Raw genomic sequence first — 27,255 nt, 5'->3', positions numbered from 1 at the left:
TTGTTTGAAAGAATCGCTACTTAACGCGCCAATACTAGCTCATCCAGATTTGTCACAAGATTTCTGCCTTAGCACGGATTCTTCTAAAGTCGGTCTTGGTGCCCATTTATTTCAAGAAGCCATAGAAAATGACATTACTGTTCAGAAAACCATTGCTTTTGCTAGTCGAGTGTTAACAAAATCTGAAAAAAATTATTCCGTTACTGAATTAGAAGCTTTAGCTATCGTTTGGGCATTTAACAAATTCCGTTTCTTTCTTTCTGGTAAGCACGTAAAAGTATACAGTGATCATCGTGCACTACCGTTTCTTATGTCTTCAAAATTAAATCATGACAGTTTGAAACGTTGGGCATTGTTTCTGCAAGAATTCGACTTCACAATAGTCTACATTCCCGGCAAGGAGAACATTGTTGCGGACGCACTGTCACGCGCACCGGCTGGGCTCGAGAAAAGTAACACAGTAGGCAACCTCGAAAAAAATTTCAGTATTCTTTACATTCAGAAAGTCGCCTTTGAAAACTTCATCACCACAGCTTTAAAGGACATTGCTCATGAACAAGATAAAGATCCGATTTGGAAAGACATCAAAAGTAAATGGCATGAAAAGCCGCACACTCAGATTCGGAATTATCTGGTTAGAAACAACATACTCTTCAAACGCTGCACTGTTGATGAAAAGCTATGGGTACTTTGCATTCCAGACGATTTTGTTAATAAGCTCATTTGGTACATTCATTTCAGCTACGCACATTTTGGTCCACGAAATGGTTATCATATTCTTCGAACGACTTGTTATTTTAACAATATGGAAAAGAGAATTAGAAGAGTCTTGTCTATTTGTAAACTTTGTCAAAAGGCGAAACCATCTACTATCTCACATCGTGCTCCGTTGTTTCCTCACTCCTGCCAGCTAAATAAAAGATTCAGACTACGGAAGGCACTAACTACTGATAGGCATAGCAAATGAAAGATTTTAATGGAGAACAAACAATGTATTTACCTTAATAGTCATAATATATATAGCAGTTCATGACATCCAGTCTTAAAAATTTCAAAACTCCGCCATCTCTCTCCCCACATCCACCACTGCTGGCGGCTCACCTCAAACTGCGCAACGCTACGCGCTGTTCACATCCAGCTGCCCAACACTACAATGGCGAGTATTACAACAATGCCAACCAGCCACTGACTGCACACAGCACAGCCAGTGATTTTCATCAGAGCACTACGTGGCGTTACCAATATAAAAACCTAAACAGCCTACTTACAAACTCCACTCCGCTGGATGTGAACATATGCAACAACCTTTCGCTTTTACGGTAAATGCAACAGTAACTGAAATTTCTTTAAACATCGTGATAGAAAATCTAAGATAATAAACTATAATGGAAAAAATATTGTGTTATCGTTCCAGACTAATTTAAAGTTAAAAGTCGTGGCTTCTCTTTCCCTGTAGTCTAGCATCATTATGATGATAAAAAGAAACTGCTGTTTCACAAGTCTCAGTTTGTTCCGGACATTTATTCAACACAAGGGAAGCAACTGCAGTTCGCGAGTATGGAGCGTAGTCATAGCAGACACCTTGAATTCCAGTGATGTCTGTCCTTGTTTTGGTAGTAAAACATGCGATACATGTAGTCTGTCACACAACTGGATACAAATGGGGAAGCCAGTGGAGACTGCTAATCCCAATGTGGTCGTCGTTCCCTTTACACACAAATTTCCATCTCTTTTTGTTCTTCTCAGTGGACGATTATTATTATGACACTCATAATTTCCTTCACTATGAGTGATGCTGTGGTGCAGTTACACAATTTTCCTGCGCATCTTAACAGCTGTTCCTTTCCAGTTACATTATTTGGGAAAATGTAAAAAATTGCCTATCGTAGGAAATACACAATTAATGAACATCATTTCATAAGAATATGTCCGTATCGCCTTCCGTCTTCTTGGCGGCGATTCTAATGAGGCGCACTTGAACTACATACAGTTTCAAAGACTGTAGTCTTATTTTTTCAACGTAAAATCTGTGAACTTTAATCAGTCCAGCACACGGCTATATTAATGTCCTTACGGCTGAGCGATCACTGCATCAAGTCAGTGTTTCTTTCCCTTATAACTAAATTTGGTTACAAAAAAGGACCTATATGAAACAAAAAGAATAGAATTTGTTATGTCACTACTTTGCGAAACTTATTGTCCTTACGAGATTTACAATTAAGATTCCATTTGGCGCACCAATATATTTCTATATTATACCTATCTGAAGACGTCTACATTTTTGAACATGACACACTCACGCTCAATTGATTTTATACCTTATCGAGAGAACATAGTCGTATGACAAAGACCAAACAGCTCTTTATACACTCATAACTTAATGAAATAAATATTAATACGACAGCTGACTCACTATATTGAATATGTTGCTAACCATTCATGGTTAGTTCTTCTCAAATGTGAGTTTGATAAGTTTATGTTGGACGTACGGATAGTAGTCACTTATGTCAGCGTAGAGATGTTGTGTGAGGTAAGTGACTATTTGGACTATCATACAGACTGCTCCGTCATATTCTGGATGTGTTTTCGCAGTTTCTGTGATCGTATTACATTCGTTGTGTCCCTTATTAGGGGCTGCGTCATCGATGACTACCTGTGGATGTTACATCTATGTCGGAATTGCTGTTGCGTTATCCAAGTGACGTCATGAATTAGCGTATCTACTTGATCGGAAGTCTGACATGCAAATTTGAATGAAATTTTTTCCACTGTGTGTTGTCGTTAGCCAGTATTTTGTTTTTAATGATCAGATTTAAAGTTTGGTGGACATTCCTCCAGAAACGTTACATATTAGTTATGGGATGACTTCCTCCATGTGATTTTTCCTGTTACTGTCTGGGATGATCTCGCAGATTTTGTTGTCTGCACGATATAGGTGTGCGTAGGCATAATAAATCGAAAATCTTGTGTTTCCTCGCTATCTTTTCAGGCGTTTCAGGACTCACTGTTTCCAAACTCGTTGTTAATAAACTTTTGACCTTGCAATGGATCCGCCTTTGTTTGGTAGGTCCGTCCAATTCCGTGCGATAATTCTGTCTGGCACGGTTTCTGAGAATAAACCAAAGAACTTGTGGCAACTGCTCTGTTGCCACCAGGCAATGCAACCTTCGTCACAGACGCCTTTCCGGTCTGGAATGCAGCTTTCTTCTATTTCGATATGTGTGTTTGTAACCATTGTAAAATAATTAATAATTACTCCTGTAGTTGTGAGATCTTGGAAGGATAGACTAGGATTCATAAATAGATGGTAAACGCCATTCAGGATTTTCCGAAACTTCCGATAGTACTACCTGATGCTTCATGTGCGATACTTGCTGTCAGAGGCTCTGCGACAGTTGCAAACAAAACCATTGAAAGTGGACGACTTACGCCCATGCATGGCCCAGTGCGGTTAACCAAAATTCACAAAGCTATGAGTTTTTGGTTAAGGGGGTCTCTACATAGCCGAACTGCCTAAGGCACGCCTGTGGGATGTGTAAAAGGGAGTTGGGACTATCCAACGTGTTGCGATATCAGTCTTGACGTTAACGTAGATTTTTCTTTATTTGAACTAGTTCTGTTAATAGTACGTACATGACAGTTGTAGGAAATAGGTAATTTTTTATGAATGCTGTATTTCGTTCAAATGTATCGTTTAGAATATTAATTCTGTATTTCATTAAAATTTATTATTCACAAGTTTTACGGACTACTGATGATCATGGTACATTTTGTTCTTACCGAAAGATTACTTAAAGGAAATATTCACGATTTATTACACACGCAAACTAGATGAAGGTGAAATTTTCTGTAAGCAAATAATTGTTCGTTTCTAAATCGTTACAGTTAATTTGCAAGCCCTCATTCTCCTATTTTCAACAAGCACTTTACTTTCCCCAAAAACTTCACAATTCAAAAGCTACCAATATTCAACTTTTTTTTTTCTTCTAGGAAGTTACAGTTTTAAATTATTATTGTTTCCAAAATTCATTACCATAGTTTTGTATCCCTGATTTTTCTGATTAACTTGTTAGTGTGTTAATTATTCAAGTAGGAGAAACTCCCTTTCTATAAATTTGTGGCTGACTTAGGGAATCCCATATACCTTAAAATCAACTCCATGACGTGGTACTTAACAGTTTTTGCCTTTTTCTAGTAATACAGATTTTAGTGAAGCAAACTTCTGTCACTGTCTATTGTGTCATGGTTCCTTTTAATTTTCTCGGTTTTTGTCTATTAATATCTACATATAATAAGCTTATATTTCAACAAAATGGAATTTCTGGCACTACAGGCAACTGTAAATTGGAACGTTGTACAAAAATTCAGTCAGTCTGTGTTTGGCTACCAGAATGTAAACATCGTGTTGCAAGTCAGTCGCTAGTTAGCATTTATTACGTAAACATCATGTAATCTGTAGCTATCTACATGTGTAGTCCATGTACGAATCGTGTAAATGGTGTTAGCCTTCCACCATAAAGCTTCGTGATATAGTGCTAATTGGTGTAGCGTGCGAACGTACACTGAAGAGCCAAAGAAACTGGGACACCTGCCTAATATCGTGTAGGGCCCCGCGAGTACCCAGAAGTACCGCAACACGACGTAGCCTGGACTCGACTAACGTCTGAAATAGTGGTGGAGGGAATCGACATGATGAATTCCGCAGGGCTGTCCATAAATCCGTAAGAGTACGAGGGGGTGGAGATTTCTTCTGAACAGCACGTTGCAAGGCATCCCAGATATGCTCAATAATGTTAATGTCTGGGGAGTTTAGTGGCCAGCGGAAGTCCGACGCAGTGCACAACGGACATGAATGGACGCAGGTGATCAGACAGGATGCTTACGTACGTGTCACCTGTCAGAGTAGTACCTGGACGTATCAGGGGTCCCATATCACTCCAACTGCACACGCCCCACATTATTACAGAGCCTCCAACAACTTTAACAGTCCCCTGCTGACATACAGGGTCCATGGATTCATGAAGCCTCCTTACTCGCACACGTCCATCTGCTCCATACAATTTGAAACGACACTTGTCCGACCAAGCAACATGTTTCCAGTCATCAACAGTCCACTGTAGGTGTAGACGGTCCCAGGCGAGGTTTAAGCCTTTGTGTCGTGCAGTCATTAAGGATACACGAGTGGACCTTCGGCTCCGAAAGCCCATATCGATGTTGTTTCGTTGAATGGTTCGCACGCTGAGCCTTGCTGATGGTCCGGCATAGAGATCTGCAGCAATTTGGGGAAGGGTTGCACTTCTGTCAGTCGTCGTTGGTCCCGTTCTTGCAGGATTTTTTTCCGGCTGCAGCGATGTCGGAGATTTGATGTTTTATCGGATTCCTGATATTGACGGTACACTCGTGAAATGGTGGTACGGGAACATCCACACTTCATTGCTAAGTCGGAAATGATGTGTCCCATAGTTTGTGCGCTGACTGTAACACCACGTTGAAACTCACTTAAACCTTGATGACTTACCATTGTGGCAACAGTAACCGATCTAACAACCACGCCAGACACATGTTCACTTATATAGGCGTTGACGTCAGTATTCTGCCTATTTACATATTCCTGTATTTGAATATGCATGCCTATACCAGTTTGACAAATTGCCTATTGGCTTCTGTCTCGGGTTCTTCGGCCGACGTTCATCTAATGATTTTTCTGACGTTTCGCCAGCACGAGTGGCTGGCATTGTCAAAGCTTCACCCTCCATTGCCGGTGGTGAACTGGAGCCGAGCTCGCGGGCGCAGACTATATGTACCTGGCGCGCCAACGTCCGAGGGCTTCTCCGCGGTCATTTCCGGTGCGGTTCTCCTCTTGCTACCTGCGACGGTCGTTCGCTGCAGTACGGGAAGCCAGGATCCGTTGACCTTAAGGCTTTCCTCTTTCTTGTTCAAACTGTTCGCGTGTTTTTGTATTTCTACAGCTTCTCTGAACAAGCGCGTGTGATAGTGGTTCTCTACAGCCAGAACTTCCGTGTCGGCGAATTTTATTACGTGGTCGGTCTCATTCAGTGCGTGTTCTGCCACGGCCGATTTCTCCACCTGCCCCAACCTGCAATGTCGATTATGCTCCTTGATCCTGGTGTTAATGGATCGTCCAGTCATCCCGACATAAACTTTTCCGCATGTGCATGGTATGCGGTATATTCCCGACATTGAAAGTGGGTCTCTTTTCTCCTTCGCCGATCTAAGACACTCTTTGATCTTCCTTGTCGGTTTGAAGATCGTCTTTACGCCATGTTTGCGCAATATACGGCCGATTCTGTCCGTCACTCTGGGAATGTATGGCAGAAAGGCCGTACCCGACATTTCTTTTTCTGGTTCCTTACTTCGCCGAGTGTTTGGCTCAGTTACACTTCTAATATAATTTGTGGAGTACCCATTGCTCCTCAGGACTGTTTCCAGGTGTTGCATTTCTCGTTTGAGGTGTTGCGGCTCACATATTCGTCCTGCTCTCGTTACGAGCGTACTAATCATGCCCCTTTTCTGGCTCGGGTGGTGGTTTGACAGTTTGTGCAGGTATCGGTCCGTGTGAGTCGGTTTTCGATACACGCTGTGTCCCAGGTTTTCGCCGTCCCTTGTGACCAGCACATCTATAAATGGCAGTTTCTTGTCCTTTTCTACTTCCATGGTAAATGTTATGTTGGCATGGAGGCTGTTCAAGTGTCTTAGGAAGTCACCGAGCTGTTCTTCACCATGGCTCCACACCACGAAAGTATCATCGACGTACCTGTACCACACCTTAGGTTTGCAAGTGGCCGAGTCCAGTGCCTGTGCTTCGAATTGTTCCATGAAGAAGTTGGCCACCACTGGACTGAGAGGACTACCCATGGCGACGCCTTCCAGCTGTTCGTAGAAGTCGCCATTCCACGTGAAATAGCTCGTGGTAAGACATGCATGGAAGAGCTTTCTGATGTCTAGCGGGAAAATGGAACCGATGTGCTCCAGAGCGTCACTGAGTGGCACTTTCGTAAATAACGAAACAACATCAAAGCTGACCAGGATGTCGTTTGGTGCAAGCTTCAGTTTCTTCAGCTTCTCAATGAAATGTCCTGAGTCCTTAATGTATGTGTCGGTCTTCCCCACGTGTGGTTGGAGCAGAGAGGCCAAGTGTTTTGCCAGCTTATATGTCGGTGATCCAGGAGCGCTAACGATCGGTCTCAGTGGAACGTTGTTCTTATGGATCTTGGGTAATCCATACAGCCGAGGTGGTAGGGCTTCTGTGTTGCGCAGGTTTCTCTGTATGTCCGCCGGCAGAGAAGACGCCTTGATCAATCGATTCGTATTCCGTGTGATACGTTGCGTCGGAACTGCGCTTAGTTTTCGGTACGTCGTCGGATCTAATAGGTCTCGGATCTTTTGCTCATAATCTTCGGTCTTCATTACGACGGTCGCATTCCCCTTATCGGCAGGCAGTACCAATATACTCTTGTCGGCGTTGAGATTCTTAATGGCTTGTACCTCTTCTTTCTTCAGGTTGCAAGCTGGCGGTTTTGCTCGGCGCAGTATCCTGGCTGTTTCCGTGCGTATTTCCTCTGCCCTTTCACAAGGAAGGGCACGAATGGCTGCTTCGGTGTTGGCAATGATGTCCTCCATAGGTATGGTTCTCGGGATGATAGCGAAATTACCTCCTTTTTGAAGAACAGACACTTCCGCTTCGGTCAATTGTCGTTCAGTGAGGTTGACCACTGTGTGTGACATGTCGGGAGTCGCCTTGTCGGTCTGCTTTGGCATCTTTCAAACTTTTTCTTCTGTCGCTCGGTGCAGCGCTCGAGTTCGTTCTGCATGCTCCTGTGAGTGATGCTGTCGATCTTGTCCCAGTCGTCTCGATGCATTCTGCTACTTAGTTGATAGAAAATGTCCAGAAGTTCCTGATCCGTTCTTGCCAAGTCTCTCCGTGTTGTATGTATTCGCTCACGAAGAAAAGCTCGTTCCATTCTGTCGTAGATACGATGTGCTTGGGCGGTGGTGAATAGGCGCTTGCATCTCAAGAACTTCGGTGTAGCACATTCATCTCGGCACCGTGACAGAAAGGCGAGAGAGGACATCAGTCGCGCTTTCTTCTTCCGTCGTTGGTCAAGGCGTCGGTACAATCTGCAAATCTCCTCCCTGTAGAGGCGTAATACAAAATTGTTGAGGCTTTCGTGGCCACTTGTTGACAAATTGCCTATTGGCTTCTGTCTCGGGTTCTTCGGCCGACGTTCATTTAATGATTTTTCTGACGTTTCGCCAGCACGAGTGTAACTGAGCCAAACACTCGGCGAAGTAAGGAACCAGAAAAAGAAATGTCGGGTACGGCCTTTCTGCCATACATTCCCAGAGTGACGGACAGAATCGGCCGTATATTGCGCAAACATGGCGTAAAGACGATCTTCAAACCGACAAGGAAGATCAAAGAGTGTCTTAGATCGGCGAAGGAGAAAAGAGACCCACTTTCAATGTCGGGAATATACCGCATACCATGCACATGCGGAAAAGTTTATGTCGGGATGACTGGACGATCCATTAACACCAGGATCAAGGAGCATAATCGACATTGCAGGTTGGGGCAGGTGGAGAAATCGGCCGTGGCAGAACACGCACTGAATGAGACCGACCACGTAATAAAATTCGCCGACACGGAAGTTCTGGCTGTAGAGAACCACTATCACACGCGCTTGTTCAGAGAAGCTGTAGAAATACAAAAACACGCGAACAGTTTGAACAAGAAAGAGGAAAGCCTTAAGGTCAACGGATCCTGGCTTCCCGTACTGCAGCGAACGACCGTCGCAGGTAGCAAGAGGAGAACCGCACCGGAAATGACCGCGGAGAAGCCCTCGGACGTTGGCGCGCCAGGTACATATAGTCTGCGCCCGCGAGCTCGGCTCCAGTTCACCACCGGCAATGGAGGGTGAAGCTTTGACAATGCCAGCCACTCGTGCTGGCGAAACGTCAGAAAAATCATTAGATGAACGTCGGCCGAAGAACCCGAGACAGAAGCCAATAGGCAATTTGTCAACAAGTGGCCACGAAAGCCTCAACAATTTTCTATACCAGTTTCTTTGACGCTTCAGTCTAATTCGAATATTTTGTCTTCTGCTTGTTATCAAGCAGATCATCAGGCAGGGAACACTGTTTGAAAAAAAAATAACAAATGTTTTTCAAAGTTATTAAAAGCTAGAGGACAATCAACAACGACAGACCAAGATAGGCTTAGTATCAGAGGTAACCGGTTTGAATCCTCCTGGTGGAAGACATTTTCACCAACATTATTTGATCAGTATGGGGGTGTGAGGTGGTGGCGTAAGGTTCTTGCTTTTGTTTCAGTGTCTTAGATTAAATTCCAAACCTTTCCATAGTGTCTCATGGAATGACGATCTGTGACACTATTTATGGTGACTCGTCTGTCTGATGGGGAAGTTAAGTTCGACTGCTATGTTTATGCTATTTGAGAGCAATAGGCTGTGTCCATGCACAGATCCTAGTGGTAACGAACCCTCTCTCCTCACCAAAAGAACATTTCATTAAGTATTCCTCCTACTTCTACATTATCAATTTACAGATTTCTCAGCCAACTTTCGGAGTATAAAGTAGCATAAAAACTGAGTCTCGTAAACGCCTACCAAGTTTAAAAAGTTGCGAGCTATGTTTAACTCTGAATACTTTCGAGAGTTTGTCTGAGTGTTAGACCAAGTGGATGAGTTTGCGGCCTGACCGGCAGCAAAAAACATTTCATCTGGGTAAAGGCCCACTGATAGAAGCAACAATCCTACCTCACTTACAAGCTCGCATAGGCATGATCGGCAGACCTATGATCACGTGCACAGTACTAACTGAAATACTGATAATGCCGAGTATATTAGGACACCATCGAAATTGCTTTAAGTCATTTGCATGGCACAAGTACGTCTCAAATTTTCGGACAAATGCTTCTTAAGTGGTGCGTTTCTCTGACTGGCAATTAGCCGAAAGTTATGCTAAAGCAATCTACAAACCTCTGATGTAAGGAAATTATGCTAAAGTGGGGGAGACGGTTAGTTATATTTGGTAATGGTGGAAGTGTGTGTGTGGGGGGGGGGGGGGTGCGGGGGAGACAATAGCAGCCTGTGAACCCCCGGCCCCTTCTGAATCGAAACCTGGATGCACACCGCTATATGACGGCCGTCTCTCTTCTCTCACCACGATACAACACAGTCATGGCACCACTCCGTCTACACTTGGGTGGACAGCTAGCATTAGGGTGGTCCTTGGTCCTTATCTGGGGGTTAAATAAAAATGTCACGTGATTTGAGTACTGCCCCTCCCCCACTTTTTTTTACTTTTGGCATCTTTTGACAATGTGCCACATTTCGTCATAATTGATTAATACTGATCCATGCTGCAACGTACTTAAATATTTATGTAAGATAAGTGTGAATATTTTATATTGTAATGCATATCTGAAATAAAGCTGTATATCTATGTTTCGCAAATATGCTTAAACATATACAAATGGGAGAACTTTAAGGACTACTATGTAACACACTACTGCCATGTAGCATAAGAAATTTGTGTTAAAACTCGTCCTGATTTATGCTACATTCACAATTTTCTTTTTAGCGTCTTTTGTTTTTACAGTCAGGTTATTGCCCCCAGTGACCTTGTACACATCGCAAAATTAATTAATTCCTTTTGCTCTTCATAGGATGTTGATAGTCCGTTAAAATTTTACATTACTTTCTTCCTTCCACATCATATGTCCCCTTAAGATTTCTCGTAACCGGTTTGGCACTAAGGTAAGAAATAGAAAAAAGAACCTTACTTAAGAAATTTAAATCTGCGCTTAATCTCTTCAACATATGCAAACTCTTGACTGAAAGAAAGTCATCACTCCGCTGAAGAGTGAAAATTTCATTCTGAATTTTTTTCAAAGAAATTTTCACCATTTGACTGTGAACTGTTCAATTATTTTACACAGTCATGATTTAGGCTTTCTATCCGTTCACAGGCGCATGTTAAAATGTTAAAATATGTCTGACCTGACTGTGACATGTCCTCGAAAAAACGTAGTTCTGTTCTTATAGATCAATTGTCGTATTACAAGGTACGAATACATACCCTGTCACAGACGAAGACATGTCACATACAGGTCAGACGTATTTTAACATTTCAACATGCACTTGAGAATGGCTACAAATCCGAAATCAAGACGGCTTAAAATAAATGAACAATTAACAGTCAAATGGCGGAATTTTCTGTCAAGACATTTCCATATGACTGTGGTCTACCATAAAGGAAAGATCATTCTGGGATCATCCCCCAGGCTGTGGCGAAGCCTTGTTTCCGTAATGTCATTTCTTCCAGGAGTGCTAGTCCCGAAAGTTTTGGAGGAGAGCTTCTGTGAAATTTGGAGGGAAGGAGGTGAGGTACTGGCGGAAGTAAAGCTTTATAGGGCGGGTCTCGAGTCGTGCTTGTGTACCGTAGCCGCGAAAGGCAAAGGTCCCGACCACAAGTTTCAATTCGGCATACAGTTTTAATCTGGCAGGAAGTTTCGTACAACACACACTCCGCTGCAGAGCGAAAATTTCATTCTGGAATATAATAGCAGTCAAGCACACGCGTAAGCAGTAACAAACAACAGATAGTGACATGACGCAGCTTCTCGATCACTGCGCGGTGGACTCCTCGTCTTTAGTTTCAACAAAATAAGTCTTAACGTTCTTGTTAAAACAAAAGGAAAAAAAAACCAAGGGGGTGTTCGTGAAAACACGAAATTCAAGAAAAGAAGGACCACCCTAGTATACACTTCTATTACTCACCGCCGCGCGGGATTAGCCAAGCTCCGGCCAGAGTGGCCGAGCGGTTCTAGGCGCTACAGTCTGGAACCGCGAGATAGCTACGGTCGCAGGTCCGAATCCTGCCTCGGGCATGGATGTTTGTGATGTCCTTAGGTTAGTTAGGTTTAAGTAGTTCTGAGTTCTAGGGGACTGATGACCTCAGAAGTTAAGTCCCATAGTGGTCAGAACCATTAGATTAGCCAAGCGGTCTAAGGCGCTGCAGTCATGGGCTGTGCGGCTGGTCACGGCGGAGGTTCGAGTCCTCCCTCGGGCAAGGGTGTGTGTGTTTGTCCTTAGGATGATTTAGGTTAAGTAGTGTGTAAGCTTAGGGACTGATGACCTTAGCCTTCCGAGAAGGTTTCGGTGCCTAGGTGCATCTGGCCACTATGTATTTCTTAGTCGGAGGGACTGAAAGCTATGGCGACTTCGAAATAAAAAGTCTACTGTACGCTAAGCTATATGTTTACTGCAGCTAAGGCTTCCCCTAGCGGATATTACTCACCCGGAGACATTCCCAATGAAACACATCTCCGCGAGGTCGTAACCGCGCTGTTTTTATGTCTGTGCAGTCATTAAAGTTACTGCAGCGAGCCCTGCTTTCGCTTCATTTGTCACCTTTCCACCTAATCTTCCCATAACCCCTGCCCCCACCTCAACTCCACGCTCCCCTGTTCATTCAAAATTTTAATTTGGTTTTCTCTCCCTTTCTCCTGGCAAAACACTCTTCTTTTTCCCTTGTTCTTATCAACTGAACGAAGTCTTTTGTCTGCTCACTAAACTGGACAGAATACAAAGAAGCTACTGATAACTCAAGAAACTATTCTCACATGTTGTTTTCGGTTCACTTGTATGCAGAAAAGTGCGAACACGCCTTGACTCTTTTTTGTAGCTGTTATGACACCCTTACAAACGAATGACTGCCTTGCAATCATTTGTGTACCACTAATAACAGCAATCAGCGTCGAATAACATTTGAAGAAAGATAAACGGCCTATATGAATACTAATATTAAATGTGACTGATCGTTAAATGTTGGGTAATCTATTTTCGGATTACTTCCAAGACTTAGTCATGTAACTGCAATGACAGATTATAGGAAAAAGAATTCCAGTTAATAGACACTGACCCGAGAATTTTTTATGTACAGTGAAGTAAATGTGTTAATTCCTACACTTTCACGGTGTTATGCTTTTCTGTTGAACATTTATTCTCACGGTTCGAGCAGACGATCGACTGCATCAAGTTTTCTATATTTTGAAGCACATGATAGAAGCAGAATCATAGTTTAACTACAGCAGTAGTACAAAGGAGTGCTACAGTTATAATGATGCAGTGTAATGGAGAAACGAATAAATATTACAGGTAAAAATATGAACAACACTTTAACATTGCAGGGCTGATAAAGGAAGGATAAGTGCAAGAGAGAATTCAATACAAAACTGCATCCCAACGTAGTTGCATCTCAGATCAATATATTATAGATAATATAGATATGTACGCTATAAGACTGCAGCAGAAAATTACTTTTTGGAGCAAAAGGATGAAAGTCCAGCTGTTAAGAAACTACATCATGCAAGAATATGGCTGAATATGAAACTTGTTTTAGTAGAATCTATAAAACAGCGTCCACAGGCAACTCTGGCTATTTCGTAAAACACAGAACCACGAAGTCTAAGCTCTGGAGCACTCAGTTTGGCACAGCTCACACAAACTTTAGCTCGTGATCTGCCTAGGTTAATAACAAATTTCAAACCATATAGTATGACAACAAATCAAATGTCCTACTTAAAGATTTGAAATGAAGCTGTAAGGTAAACATATAAAAGCTCTGTCACCAGCAAATTACAAAAATAGCTTCAGTTCATAACACTGGAGGTACTGTGCCTTCCTTACATTCGTTAGCTTTGTGGAGATTAGAATCGAAAGTGTTTGATTGAAAGAAGATATTTTTGATATATGTTTAAGAAGAATTGGCATGTTCGAATCCATAAAACACTTGAGGTTTTCTTTGTCTTTTATAGTACATTGAACCTCAGTGAGCTAAAACAATAGCCATTGGAAAAAAGTCTTAATAAAACGCCGATTGACAATGCAACATTTGTGAAAGTGAGTTTAGCAGGAAAACATGTATATTATACAAAATTTCTCTAATTCTGTGAGATTATAAAATTAATTATATGAGAAAAGAACGTTTATGTATTCGCCATTTCAAGACTGATTGACATCATTAATTGATGAAAACCGTTGATAAAAAAATACTTAAGATGAGTCAGCTGAAGGAATGTAAAAGAATAGAAAAATAGAAATGTTTTCAGTATATGGAATTCTGTAAGTATATGAGCAAATTGAAGTGTTCAGATACTTTTCTGGTCGCTGTGTTGGGGATATAGTTGAACGTCCCTGTCTAAGAGTCGAATTAAAATTAAAGATCAATGGTTGTTTACTTCAAATCACTGAGCCAAACAGCAAAGCGAGCACTGACAAAATTGTGAAAAATATTTATGAAGCATGCTTTGCTGTTTTTCGTAGTCTTTGCTTCAAAATAAGTTTAAATCTACCTCCCCTTTTAGAATTTCGGTCTTATAATATTCCGAGACAGCATATACATTAAAAATAACTTGTGAAATGCTAAATCAGACGTAAGAAAGAGACTGAAGAAATAATTCAGATAAATACACACAGTAGTCCATTTCACACGATTTGTCATGATAAATGTCTGACGATAACTGTAAAAAAGGAATTTTACTTATCTATCTACCTAACTTTTATCTACCAACTGAAAAAAATCTGACAGTACAAGAGTAAAAATGAAGTATAATTAGTTGTAAAGTTCAGTCTGAACATTTATCTCAAGAGTCCTCAGTACATTATTACAGTCTTTCATTCAAAAAGAGCTGCAAAAATTGAAGATTTAACGCCTCGTTCTTTAATAGCTACGTAGGCCTAATAAACAAAGGAACAGAAGGCATGCTGTCCTGATTCACTCCGTGGCCATGAGTGATGCGAATCACGTGCTGACGAAAAATCACTCTCGTGCTGATAGTTGAATTTCTTAAAATTTGTTTTTAATATGAATTCCTGAGATGCACTAACAGCTGCGTTCGACGAGCCTGAATTACGATTAATGTCCGTTACTGCAACCGCGTGAGACTACGAACTGCAGTAGAATGACGAATTTGTAAAATGAGATCGCATCCTTATGTCCAAAGTATACCTGTCCTAGTAACGTATTTTTGCAGAGAAAGAGTCATCCACATTCTCTACATATCGGTACTGTATGAAGCACAGCCACCCATACAGGTCACACTAATATTCAAACAGTCGGATGTGCTGTACTCTGGCCGGAGAATACTGAGATGCAGGACAAATTTCAAATCCTGAAATCCAGTCTTCACGGGAAAAACGTTTAACGTACTTTTTGATTCTCTTGTATGTCAATAATACCTTTTCAACTTCGTAAGAAGTTTAACCAATATCAAGACTTAACCTAAATGAATGTCAATAATTCTGAATCTGATAGGAGAGTTATTACACATCATGGTTCTAAGTAATTACACCTGTGGTTCTGTATTTCCAAACGTAGCTATAATTTCATATGCGATTTTTTATATATTTTCAAATCTTGCAGGTGAATCATTGTAAAATTCAAGCATATCCTTCTCAATGATGTTGCCTTCAAATATGAATCGCACTCGACATCAGTTATCTCAATTTGCATTTCATTAGGTGATACTGAAATATTAATTTAAAAATTAAAGAAAAATAAGACTTATTTTCTAAAGTATTATAATCTGTGAAACTTGTTACAAATTTACTCCCAGGTTTCTTACTTTTTCTTCATTGTTTCTAGTATCATACAATTTCTCTTAAACTGTATTTGTACATATTATATATCGAGATACGAGTCAACTCTACATTCTTCGGTTACTTTTCCCGAAGAACTAATTTGTATTTGAATGCATTAACTTGGTCTCACATGTTTGTAATCATCATTGCCTTGTAATTCGCTTAAGAAAGTAGAAATTTGTCGTTGAATTAGGCCTAGAGACTTAACCAAATTAATTACTTTTTTGGTAGATATTAATATATTTTCTGTGTTAAATTTTTTGCCATAAGATTATGTATAAAGAAGTCTATATAGTCAACTTGCATTCATCATAAAACCATACTTTTTTCAATGATAATATACAATTACTTTGATACGCTAATGAATAACGAAGGTAATTCTCTTGGATATCTGAAGATCGATACGTACGTACACACACACACACACACACACACACACACACACACACACACACACACACATCATTTGAAGATTATATGGTAAGATACCAAGATCTTCGTCACGGGCTATCAGTTTGACACCCATGTTCTACGATGAAAAATTCTTTTTTCGTTTAATTGTCGCTACTTTATCAACACAGAAGAACGTTTTATTCTGTTCGCCTTGACAAGAGAGCTCTTTCTGTGTGATGTTGCCCTAAAAGCGAAATTATTCACAAACAATGTAAATGTAGCCTACCTTTCAATGCTCCTATCCTTGGGTCTCGCTTTTTTATGGACTTTCGGTTATGCTGCATTCTGCAGCATAAAAAACAATATGGCAGTCATGCAGAGTAATATGGAAACATGTGCTGTAATTCAGATTATGGGTTTTCAATGGAAGTAGAAAAGAAATTATGTAATTAATTTGTCACTGAAAAAATACTTATCCAGTAAATAATAAACTGGAAACTTGGGAAACATTGTTTCTTTGTGGCTACACAAAGCCTATCTTGAAGAAGACTATTGGGAAATTAGAAATGTTTGTGTGATTTAACATGTGCGGAATAGAACCATTTACATGTTCGTCTGAGATGTTGGCCAGGACCTAGAATTGTAGCACAGTATTTTACATATCAAACTACATGTGTAAGTGTAGAGGCGTTGGTTCGTCACTTGTTGAGATAATTTTGAAAAGATGTGCAGTCCCCTTCTCATAACGAAGCAAAGTGTAATACCGACCGTCTTTTAGGATTGTTATAGTGAAATACGAACAGTCAGTGCACACAAATGCTGTTATCAAATTGTACAGAAAGAGGTGCATCAAACAGTCAAGCAGGAGAGACGATGAAGAGTAGCAAGGGGGGTTCGAGACTTTGTATATCACTCTCTCTTCCCCTCACTCCACCTAACAAACAGAGGAGCATTGCTGGAGCCACGGCTACAATATCTTAATATGCACCAAAATAGTATTACGTGAATGAGATTTTCACTCTGCAAGCCGGCCGCGGTGGTCTAGCGGTTCTGGCGCTGCAGTCCGGAACCGCGGGACTGCTGCGGTCGCAGGTTCGAATCCTGCCTCGGGCATGGGTGTGTGTGATGTCCTTAGGTTAGTTAGGTTTAAGTAGTTCTAAGTTCTAGGGGACTTATGACCTAAGATGTTGAGTCCCATAGTGCTCAGAGCCATTTGAACCATTTTTTTTCACTCTGCAGCGGGGTGTGTTCCAACAAACTTCCTGGCAGAATAAAACTGTGTGTCGGCCCGAGACCTCTGCCTTTGTTGGGCAAGTGCTCTACCAACCTAGCTACCCAAGCACAACTGACAACCCCTCCTCACAGCTTCAATTCCGCCAGTAACTCGTCTCCTACATTCCAAACTTCACAGAAGTTCTTCTGCGAACCTTTTTTAGCATTCCGTGACTTTTTCTTCTGTCGTAGACAGAAAACAGTATTTAGACTCTCCACTTTACCAAATTTACTCGATGGTGTGTTAGTGTGTTTCTAAGCCTAGTGTCAATGTTAGAATCGTTGTATATGTGCAGGTTCTGTTGAAGTAAATGGAACTCGTGAACAGATTCCCAACATACGACAAATAACCGAGAAATCGTGGGAGTTCTGTGTTATTCTCTTCATCTGGTTTCTTGACTATAGGAAAGTCTTTGATTGTGTTGTTTGGGAAAAGTTGTGACAGGTTCTTGCAGGACCTCGTGTCCCACCACACTTGACAGCGCTGATCAGAAATCTGGACAATAATCATCTCGCAACTGTGAAGACAAGTGCTAGCACATCTGATTTCTTTAGTGTATCAAAAGATGCCAGAGAGGGTTGTGTTCTATAGCCCCAACTGTACAAAATCTACGCAGAGCATGCCATTAGGAAAGCTCTTGTTGGATGGAGTAAGGCATCTAAATTGGTGGTAGAATTAGTAACAGCCTTCGATTTTCTGATGACACCGTGCTCTTAGTCAGCAGCGTAGGTGAACTTGCTGAGATACTTATGAAAGTAAAGGACTTTAGCCTTTCATACAGGTTAGACCTCAGCCGCAACATGTCCATACTCATGATAATTGATCGAGGAGCACAGGTTCAACTCACAGATCAATTAAAGGAACTGGAAGTAGAGCATTCTTTCATCTATCTAGGGTCAACCATATGTGATACGGGAAGCGGTGAAAATGAGATGAAAAGACGGATCACCCTAGGGCGAGTGGCTGTGAGTAAACTCGCCAAGATCTGTCAGGACACAGAGGTCCGGCTTTTTGAAACATTCGTGTTTTCCATCTTCTTTCATGGTTGTGAAACTTGGACCTTTAAAGCCAGAGACAAGCAGCTTATTGATGGATTTGAGATTTGGTGCCGCCGCAGGATGCTGCACACAACATGAACTGACAAAAAGGAAGAAATGTGTCCATTAGTGAGCATCACAATATCGCCAGGCGTTATCTTCCCTTATCACCCAAAACATTTTTCAATTTTTTGGCAATATTGTGAGAAGAGATGGAGGAAACCTAGAGAAAATAATCGTGGAAGAAAGATCGACGGCAAACGACTGAGGGGCAGAGCAGCAAACAGGTACAAGCATTAAATCAAGAAGCTCTCTGGCTTTCCTCTTCATCAAAAATGGTTCAAATGGCTCGGAGCACTATGGGACTCAACTGCTGAGGTCATTAGTCCCCTAGAACTTAGAACTAGTTAAACCTAACTAACCTAAGGACATCACAAACATCCATGCCCGAGGCAGGATTCGAACCTGCGACCGTAGCGGTCTTGCGGTTCCAGACTGCAGCGCCTTCAACCGCACGGCCACTTCGGCCGGCCTCTTCATCAAGTTCTAAGAGAAATTGGTAACCATCGAGGACGGAGACACCTGGTTCGTGGGGTTACGGCTCTCAACAATGAGCTCAGCGACTTGTGATGGTGGTGATTTGAGCCAAGGAGAATTACACGTCTTTTTAAATCAGCCACACTGAATTACAATGGAGGGACCGGGCAGCAGAAAGTAAGGACTGGGGCAGGGTGTTCACTTGGAATAGACAAGCTTGCATCTGGGGCTGGATGATGTCCTTCTCGCTGCACAACATCGGCAGGGACAGCTAGCCACAACCGCGCCGCGATTAAAATATTTATCGTCGACGTGTGCGTCATTATGGTACGCGAGATGGACGGTCTCGAGTTATTAGGCCGTTGTCCCGGCTTGTCGCAGCAAATAAACCTGCTAACAAAGTGGGCGGCCGCTGCAGCTTTCTATATAAGGGCGGCGGGACTCGTCAACTTTTTCCCCGGCGGCTGGCTCGAACCCGCGACCTCCTGTCTTCATTGTCTTACGTGCTATTGAGTTTTCTTACGTCCTGATCGGCGGGTTTGACCGCGTCCGTTGCTGGCGTGCGTCTTTTATTTCGTGTGCGGCCTTTGAAGGCCTATATTTTTACTCAGCGGATCGGCTGCAGGATAACGCTGTGTCAGTTTCCGAAGGTGAATTTTCTCCATTACATTTCCAAGTCGACTCTCGCTTCGTACGTTATTCAGGAGGCAGAGTTTGATCGTAGTTACGTATGGAAATTCACTATTTCTGTCGTCTCGTGCCCTAGCCTCAAGTAAAAGCACTGACACTACGTGAGCTGACGAATACGAGCAAACACTCCGTCGCAAATTGCAGACAGCCGTAATCTGTATTAATCGCTCGGACAGAATTAAGCACCATGGCAATGAGCCTCGCTGTAAATGAATTTGATAAAATAATTCAAGATTCAGGTGACTTCAGAATCGATTGATAAAAAGAAACATCGCAAAATGCTGCAATACACACGAAAATAATACTTTTTACTTGATAAATAACGTGACATTTGTCTATCCCATATTCTTGTTTCAAACGAAGATGCAGGCAGACTTTAGTGAAAAACTAATTTCAGCTCGTGCATCTGTAATCAAGAGTAAACACGAAGCCTACAATAATTTCCATAACGTTACTTAACAGAAAGTTATAGGATATTCAGATGGTATGTAATCTTCCACCCAAGAAGTGGCAGATCACTCAGGCGTTGGAACCGAAGAGCCGGCCGGAGTGGCCGTGCGTTTCTAGGCGATACAGTCTGGAACCGAGCGACCGCTACGGTCGCAGGTTCGAATCCTGCCTCGGGCATGGATGTGTGTGATGTCCTTACGTTAGTTAGGTTTCATTGGTTCTAAGTTCTAGGCGACAGATGACCTCAGAAGTTAATTCGCATAGTGCTCAGAGCCATTTGAATCATTTGAACCATTTGGAACCGAAGACAACAAACAGAGAGGCGAAATACACAGTCCAATCATACTAATGTGACCACCGTCAGTGTTCGATGTCAACATCCAATAACCACTCACAGATGGCTGGAGGCAGCACTGGCAGTGGAGGGTATATAAAGCGTGTCGGATAGACGCGCTAAAAGGTGCAGTCGTTGTCGTAATGGGGAAACGGAGCGATTTATCTGACGTCCAAAGGGGCATGATCGTTTGTTTTCAGGCCGAAAAAAAATGGTTCAAATGGCTCTGAGCACTATGGGACCTAACTTCTGAGGTCATCAGTCCCCTAGAACTTAGAACTAATTAAACCTAACTAACCTAAGGACATCGCACACATCCATTCCCGAGACAGGATTCGAACCTGCGACCGCAGCGGTGCGCGGTTCCAGACTGATGCGCCTAGAACCGCTCGGCCACTCCGGCCGGCCTTTTCAGGCTGAAGGTGGAAGCATTTCCCAACTGGCTAAGTCTGTAAACTTCTCGCGTGCCGCTGTGGTTAAAGTATACCGTACATGACAAAATGGTACTATCCAAAAGCCCCACCGAAGCAACTATGGTGCATCACGGACCATAGATTACCAGGACGAAAGACGGCTGAGCAGTTTTGTAAGAGTGAATAGGAATGCAACTGTTAAACAACGGACCGCCCAGATGAACCAAGGGGCTACCAAGTGTCGTCTCAATGACCGTTCTGCAACGCTGCGTTTAGGTCTCCACAGCTTTCGCCTGGTTCACACACCCGTGCTCACTGCTATTCATCGGCAATGAAGATTGGAATTTGCACGCCAGTAGCGCAACTGGACTTTCGCTGAGTGGCGACAGGTGGTCTTTACAGACGAATCACGTCTTATGCTTTATCGGCTAGATGGACGTTGGTGTGTACTGCGTGAAACGTCTAGAACCAAATAATCCAGGCCGGAGGAGACATCGTTATGGTCTAGCGAATATTTTCGTGGTATTCCCTGGGTGATCTCGTCTATCTGGAAGGCACAGTAGATCAACACAAGTATGCATCTATCCTTGGCGACCGTGTCCAACTCCATATGCAGTGTGTTCTTCCTCGGTTCGATGGGATCTACCAGCAGGTCAGTGCAACGTGTCTCACAGATCGCTGTGTACGTGTGCGGTTCAAAGAGCACCATGGTGAGTTTACCATAGTTCCCTGCCCACCAAGCCCCCCGGCCTTAAACTCAGTCCAGAATCTGGAGTTACCTCGATCGGGTTGTTCGCGCCATGGATCATCAATCGAGAAATGTAGCTCAGCTGGCCACAGCACTGGAGTGGGCATGGCTCCAGATCCCTGCCGGCACTTCCAGAACTCTCTTCCTCACAGGGGTCCGCGCTGCAAATGATGGTCATTCAAGTTTTTGACAGCTGGTCACATTCTGGCACAGTAATACATCTTGGTTTTACAAATGGAATCACAAATTGGGTGACTTCCATAACAATGTTTGACACCGCCATACATTCACAAATGAGAAATTCTTAAATAAGCAAGCCTGGTGTAAAAAAACCAACATGACACGAGAATTTGACAACATTCAAGTTAGATTTTACAGTTAATATGACACGAATGGTTTGTTAACTCATATTTATCGAGCCAGACTAGCGCTGCGAACAGTCACACGTGGTTGGTGTACTCCTGTTCACAAAAAGAATGGATGCGTCGAATTGCGGACCAAGATCACTAATGTCTGTCTGCTGCAGGATCTTGAAGCACATTCTAAGCTCGAACATTATGATGTTCAGCTACCATGGGAATATTAACTGTCATGGATGCCATTCTTGCCACTTAGCTCGTTGCAAAGATATAAGGAGAAGTAAGCCTTTCTTAAAATTAACTCTATACTTTTCATGTGGTGGAGAACTGCTGTTTATATCCCTAACGAACACGGTTACAAGAAAGACAACCATGCTGATTAATATTTACTTGGTAGCTAAACAACACTTGCTTTATACTTTTTTCATTTTTCTTCCAACTAAAAAGTTATAGGCGTGGTTAAGACAAATGAGTCCCCTGTATACCGATGATTCCGTTTTCCTAGCTTTCCGGAAGGTGTTCGACAGTGTGGCACACTGCCATCTAATAATCATTATCAGTAGCATACGCAATATCTTCTCAAATATGCGATTGGCTTGAAGAATTTTTGACTGGTTGAACCCAGTGCATTATTATGTACGATGAATGTTCAGTAGAAACGAAAGTAAGAGCGGAAATCACCAAGCAAGCGTACAGGGCTGATAATGTTCGCAATATAAGTAGGTAAAATATAACTTGTAATACAGCGTTGGCAAGTCTCTCTGCTCGCGGACGATGCTGTTGTTTGCAGGAGCGCATCATGGGTGAATTATCGTGTGGATAATGTGAGTGAATTTGGCAGTATTTTCAACATCGCATATTGTTATATTATAGTGAAACAGAAAACATATCGTAATTTATTACGTAACTACATATGAGGCCTGGCTATAAAATAACGGTACTATTGCTGAAAAACATTTTATTTTAAAAACATACATATTTAGCTATTATCACACGCAATATACCTCTCTCCTCCAACCCTACAACTCTCCTTTCGAATTTTCCACTGATGGAAACAGTGCTGGGAGTCTTTCTCTGTTGGCTCCTTGATCACACGTGCTGCTTCTTCTTTCATTGCTTCAACGGACCGAAATCTTGTTCCTTTTAATAGAGATTTGACCTTGGAGAACACACAAAAATCACATGGTGCTAGTTCAGCCGAGTAGAGTGGCTAATCTCACGCTGGGACGCTGTACTTCGCCATAAATCTCTTAACAGATAATGCGGTATGAGCCAGTGTGTTGGCTTGTTGCAGACTCCATGACTTGTTCTGCTACAGTTCGTTTCGGTTCATACTTATTTTCTCACGGAATTAAGCAAGAACCTCAAGGTAATAATACTGATAAATAGTTTGACCTTCAGGAACCAAAAGAAGTTACACAATTCCATGAATATCGAAAAAGTTACTATCGCTTTAAATCTTTAGTAGCTCATTCGAGCTCTTTCGCTCTCGGTGAAGTTGGGCCCTTAGGTGAGCCCTTCAATTGCATGGATTGGCGCTTGGTATCTGGATTGTAAGTGAAAAACCAAACTGCAGTCACATGTTATCACTCTTACCAAGAAATTAGGATTATTTTCAGTGGTATTCAAAGTGCCCGTACAAACATTTTCACTACCTTCTTTTTGTTGGGTCGAGATAATTTTCAGCGCCAGTTTCGAAAACTCTTTCCTCATAGCAAATAGGTGATGTAATATTTGTCTTACACGTTCTTTGACAGTTCCTACAGTTTCAGCAATCGATCTAATAATACTCAACCGCCGGTCAGGCAGAATCAGAATACCTACTTTCTCGATATTTTCATCCGTTTGCGATGCTGAAGGGCGTCCCGTGCGTGAGTCATTTTCAACGTAGACTTGGCCATCTTGGAAAAGCTTGAACCATTCAAAAACTCGCGTACGTGACATACAGTAGCAGTTTCTCCAAGTTTAATGTGCAACTTCACGATCATTCGTTGCGCTATTATTACAGTTATCACTTTTCTGGCGAAACTAAATAACAGCTCTTGCACAAACGAAGGCACGGCATGATTTGTCTGCAGACACCAGAGATGCTGCATTCGACTGAGAACGCATTATACTTCACAGCTATTTGTCATTCATCTTTGGCCTTGCATACTTACTCTGTTGACAGTATGACGCACCCCTCCTATGTGAGCCACATCTGACAAACGTACAACGCTCTTCTTATTCTTAGCACCGTTAATCATTGATGACAAGGTTGAACATCACAGTGGAAGGCAATTTTGCAGTAGTGGTAAGTTAAATATCCAAAATAAAGCTTCATTCAACCTCCTTCATCAGTCTTCATCTTCACAATGTTGACAACACTCGTCACATATGTAGCCAGCCGCCTTTCTCTGTTGTTTTTGGCAGCTGTCATGGCATGGTGTTAAGCAACAACAGCATTGTGTCCGTGATGCACCTGTTTTTCTTTCCACAACATGTAAGTAAGTTTTCTAGCAGTCGTCATCTTTCCCGTTGCCTAGACATTGTTGTTTTGATGAACTGGGTTCAACTATGTGGAATTGTTTACAGTTGTGTGAACAGATGTTGATGAACTGGAATCATAGTTGCTTTCTACTACAACGAGACTTTTGGCAAACGAATCCTTTTTCCTTCTACTCTGATGTGGTGTTGACTCCATAGGTCCATTAGGAACCTTCTACATATTCGACAGATTCTCTGGAACCCTTAAACTATAACCAAAACGTTCTTTGACTTTAGATCACTACCGCTTACTAGCAACCTATTTTGCAGAATTAAGCGTATTCTCTGTTTCTTGTGTTGCATCTAAATCGTACACAATTTCCTGACATTTAACACGGTTAATCAAAAATATCTACTGCTCTATTTTAGGCGATGATGAAAGTAGTCTGCCCGATTTTTGCATTTGTGGGTGTTTAGTGTCTTTATTGTCCAACACAGACTTTTGATAGTATTGTATTGGGTACCATGTAGTCCTGATGCTTTCTACTATTATATAAAGATAAGTCGTTGTTTAACGTTGTTACCAAAAATCTCGAAAAGTACTTGACCGATTTACTTCGTGTATATATATTGTTAGCAACAATCTAGAAGATTTCTTGATCGATTTACTTCAGATTTTTACACAGTACTCTAATAAATATTCTGAGTGTCATAGGCTATATATTTTTTTAGACAATAATGTATATATTTTCTGTTAAAACCGACTGCGAGAAAGCAAATGCACTGCTGTGATAATGTGTGGTTTCGTTTTCTTTCTGACACTCAGTTTTTTCTGCGATCGCATGGCATTTAAACCATTAGACAAATAGTTTCTCCCACATATATTCTTTCTCCTTATACATGGTTTTAAACCAAAACTGTGTACACAAGGTGCTGTTTTCTTTTCTTCCTCACAGTCGGTTTTAACAGAAAAAAGTTGCATTTATGGTTTATCGGCTTACGATTTGAATACTACCTTGGAACATGAATCGTCCAAAACTTTGTAAACCTACTCGTTTCCAGATTAAAATTATGCAAAATACTGTCATTGAAGCTACTATCCTTACAGATTCAGCAGGAGGAGAGGCCTCTCACATTCCGTATATCAACGACCCTAATCAATTTAGCCATTTATTTCAAGCGACTTCAATTATTAGTCAAGTTTTCGTTAGCTATAACATTAAACAAGGCTGAAGGTCAGCGAGAGTGGGGAAAAGGAGATGGCATGAGTTTGTGTGTGTGTGGGGGGGGGGGGGGAGAAGGGAATGGACATTGGGAGAGAGGGAAGGAGAGGTTGGTTCAAATCAAATGGCTCTGAGCACTATGGGACTTAACATCTTAGGTCATCAGCCCCCTAGAACTTAGAACTACTTAAACCTAACTAACCTAAGGACATCACACACATCCATGCCCGAGGCAGGATTCGAACCTGCGACCGTAGCAGTCCCGCGGTTCCGGACTGCAGCGCCTAGAACCGCACGGCCACCGCGGCCGGCGGAGAGGTTGGAGACAGAGAGAGAGGCAGAGAGAGAGAGAGAGAGAGAGAGAGAGAGAGAGAGAGGGAGAGAGGGAGAGAGAGAGAGGAGGGAGAGAGAGAGAGGCGACGAGGTGAAGGACAGAGAGAAAGGGGAGAGATGATTGACAGAGAGAGCGGGATAAGATCAGTACTTATATCCAGTTGCCATGCATGTTTAGCAATTACAAGGCATAGCCGGGTTCGCTAGTATAATCATATTTTCACATTCCAATCGTTTAGTAGCAACAAAGAGATTCCAAGTTTCGTAAGGTGTGCACACTTTTACACTTCTCACTTTATTCGTTTCTATAGGTTCTAGTTTCACGCGCGTTCCTTGTTTATCAGTAGCTTCCTTCTTAGGGGCCACGTTGAACCAAATCCTGAACAGTTCGAAACAAAATATATTAGCAAAAAACTTAAAATGCATTTTAAATGTTCGTGTATATTTAAAATAATTCTTCTATTGTAAGGAAAGGTAAAAAAGTAAATACGTATGGCAAGAACGCCAGAGAAACCACGAAAGGGCAGGTACAGCCTCCTAAGTATGAAAGTTTTTAATATACTTCGCATCCGTTGTCATCTTGCCTACGAGATGTATGAAAGTCGTGTGGGTAAGTAGATCTGCTAACTGTAGGTGACTGTCCTGTTAGAAGTGTAGTGTTGGAGATCATGAGAGAAAGGAGAGTGTGATACGTAGTATCGGAACATTACCTACTCCTCTCTAACAGCACCAACGGTGTCTCCGAGCTTATCGTCTCCGTCACACGGACGGATAACCATCAACGATGTCGCATGCCCTTACTTCATGGAACACAGCGGAGAGGTCTGGAATTCAGTCCAGAACCTTAGAGCAAGGATTATTGATCGGGTGACCCGTCCTGTCCCATCTGCCGTAAAGCCAAAGGGAAAATCGTCAATAGCATGCGGCGTACCTGGACGGTAACCCAGCCTAGTACTGGCCACGCCCGACGAAGCTTAACTTCAACCGTCGTATCCGTGTCGGTACGACCGTCGACGTAAATGAAGGTAATTTAGGGACAGTATGTTAAATAATTTGACAATAGTCGGAAATTCAAATTTGTTTATAGTTACGTGAGTGAAATACTTGGCTTCAGTAACATTTACAATAGATGTCTTGGGGGAACGCGAGAACTAATGTAAGAACAACTTTAACAGTTGTCCAACTGAGTGAAATAAGATGGAGTCCGACTCTCGTAATGCCAATCGTTGACTTCCTAAGGTGTCTGTCTTCGCGTACATTACAAAATAAATATAATACGTTATTTACCTTGCACTATAGGTCTCATAATACCT

This window comes from Schistocerca nitens, chromosome 3 (assembly GCF_023898315.1).
Source record: "Schistocerca nitens isolate TAMUIC-IGC-003100 chromosome 3, iqSchNite1.1, whole genome shotgun sequence".
NCBI lineage: Eukaryota > Metazoa > Arthropoda > Insecta > Orthoptera > Acrididae > Schistocerca > Schistocerca nitens.
This window is presented reverse-complemented; position numbering follows the sequence as displayed.